We start from the raw sequence: 2,905 nt of genomic DNA, 5'->3' as shown, positions 1-2,905 counted from the left end.
TTTATTATATATATATATATATATATATATATATAAAGTTTCTAAAATTTTATGGTATATATTAGCCGTTTGTATTTTTTAGTCTAGTTCTTTGTTATTATAATAATCTAATTCTTTGCCTTTACCTTCTAGTTTGATTTATAGTATTCTTTTGCTAAGTACAAGAATTTATTTCATGTTAAAAATAATTGATCTTTAATTGAGTACTAAAATTATTCATCACTATTTGTTAGAATATCATCAATATATCTTGGTAAATGATAGATTTCTCAATGAGCAATTGGTTTGATGGTGTTACGATAAAAATGCAGTCGTAGAAATATGTGTTTGGTAGTGTATGTTTCATATGTAAGAAAAACCCCTATAAATAACCAAAAAAACCAAATCGACAAAAGCTGAATCGATAAGAACTCGACTTAATTGGTTTGGTTTGGTTATAATATCTGAAGAACCGACTTACTTGGTTTGGTTTCTTTTTAGGAAAAAATCGATTCAAATCGAACCATGAACACCCCTAGTTGTGGGATCTTCTCCTTTTTTTCTTAATTTTGAGTGAAATAATCTCAACAATTCCACCATATGGTCCACATCTCTTGGTGGCGATCGTCAAATTTTTTATTCACTTGACGACCTAACAAATTCCAAATTTAAGAATATTATCTCAAGTAAATTGATCATAATTATTGGATTTTGTTGGAATTAAATCAACATTAAATAGTAATCTATAATTTAATATTTGTTAATTTCTTGAATTCATATCTATTTAGATTTACAGTGAAAATCATATAGGATTACGTTTTCTAGTTTTTAGCCACATTTGATTGATTGAGAGGTAGCTATGATATCGTAAAAATATTGAGTTTATGAGTAATAAAAAAACCCTTAGACCTCTTTATCTCTTTAGTTTATAAGAGTTCTTCTTAATAGTCATTGTTGAATATTTTACTTGTGCCTAAATTATTATTTTGGGTACATTTTTTTTTTAAATCCTTCAAATTTCGCATGTTATGTTTTTATCATCTTTTTGACGGGAAAGTGATTTTTCAAAGTCAATACAGTGACTGTTTTGTAACGATCCGACTGGTCGATTTGCTTTCTAGAACCCCATTCCCTTAAATAAGACTTTCCGCACTTGCTTTTACTGATTTATGACTTGCGAGAATGGTTGGTTCGGGATTTGGAAGAGTTTGGGTTGAAATCGGAACATTTGGTTCCTTAAGGTTGGCTTAAAAGGCCAAGTTTGACTTCCGTCAACATTTGGAGTGAACGACCTCAGAATCGGGATTTGAAGGTTGCAACAGGTTCGTATGATGATTTCAGACTTGGGCGTACGTCCGGATCGGATTTTGGATGACCCGGGAGCGTTTTGGCCCCTAATAGTGAAAGTAGGGCTGCTTATCGGGCGGATTGGGCGGTTATTTACTCTTAACGGTTTGGCTTATCGGTTATCGGCTTTTAAATGTATTAATCCGCTAGCCAACCGACAAGATATCGAGCGGATTGGTATCGGTTTAGCTCTTATCGGGCGGTTTATCGGCCTAATTCAATCTATACTGGTTTTCACACAAGTCTCCACTCACAACTTACCGTAGGAAGCAGGAAATTTATTGTCCAAGCGAATGCAAAAGAGGCAATCTTTCTGGATAATGCTTTGCCACAATCACAGCAATAAGTATACACACCATCACTATACCAATGATGATGGTCTTTATCAACTCTTCCCTGTTGCCATTCGTGTTGGAGCCATTATTATGATCAAGCTCGGGGCTTATGTTCGCATGATCAGGTGCGGGTTCTGTCCAAGTGACCTCATCAGATTTATTCACATGATCAGGTGCTGGTTCCAAGTAAACGTATTTAGGAATTAGGCGTTAGAGATAGAGTACCGGAAGTGGAAGGGTTTTTGATATTTAATATATATATATTCTTAACGGGTTAACGGATTATCCGTTAGGAAAATTGAATAATCCGGCCCCAAACTGATAAGCAGTTAATAAAAAAAATTCAATCCGTTCCTCGTCCGTTAAACCGTTAACCCGGTACCAATAAGCCATTAAGCTTCGGTTTTGGTTCGGTTTTCAATTTCGGTTCGGTTTTGAACACCCCTAAGTGAAAGTTGATTCTTTAAGGATTTTGAAGTTCTTAAATATTTGGTTTGGAGCGGGTTTTTGTGTTATCGAGGTCCGAACGGAATTTCGAGCCGGAAATAGTTCCATATTGTCATTTAAGACTTGCACACAAAATTTGGTGTCAATCCGAGTAGTATAAGTATGTTTCATCGCATTGGATGTGAATTGAATAACTTGAAGTTCATAAGTTTGATTCAATTGGATTTAGGGGTGATTCTTAGATTTAGCGTTGTTTAGAGCATCCGAGGGTTCGAGCGAGTCTGTTTTATGATTTCAAACTTGCCGGTATGTTTGGGCGGGGCCCCGGGGGCCCCGAGCGTCAATCGGACGAGGCTCGAGTTGAGTTAGGAAAATTGGAAAGAGCTGAAGCTCCAGGTTGCTGACATAACCGCACCTGCGGTTGGCCAGCCGCAGGTGCGAGACCGCAGAAGCGGTCAACCCTTCGCAGGTGCGGCCCAAGGGGAGGAGCCAGGAACAGCAGATGCGACTCTTCTTCCGCAGAAGCGTCCCCTAGAATGCAGATGTGGCCACAGTCAAGCCGGTCCAATTCCACAGAAGCGAACCTTCCCTCGCAGAAGCGAGACCGCAGATGCGGTCCCCTAACCGCAGGTGCGAAAATCGCAGAAGGCAGTGCCTTCATTTAATACGGGAAATGTGTCATTTTTGACACATTTCATTCAATTGTTGGGAGATTTGGGAGCTTCCAAAGAGGGGATTTCGGCCTAGTATTGTGAGGTAAGTTATTTCTACATAATGTGAGTTTACATAGCTTAGGG

Source organism: Nicotiana attenuata, unplaced genomic scaffold (genome assembly GCF_001879085.1).
Source record: "Nicotiana attenuata strain UT unplaced genomic scaffold, NIATTr2, whole genome shotgun sequence".
Classification (NCBI taxonomy): domain Eukaryota; kingdom Viridiplantae; phylum Streptophyta; class Magnoliopsida; order Solanales; family Solanaceae; genus Nicotiana; species Nicotiana attenuata.
The sequence above is the reverse complement of the archived record's forward strand: the minus strand, read 5'-3'. Positions refer to the sequence as shown.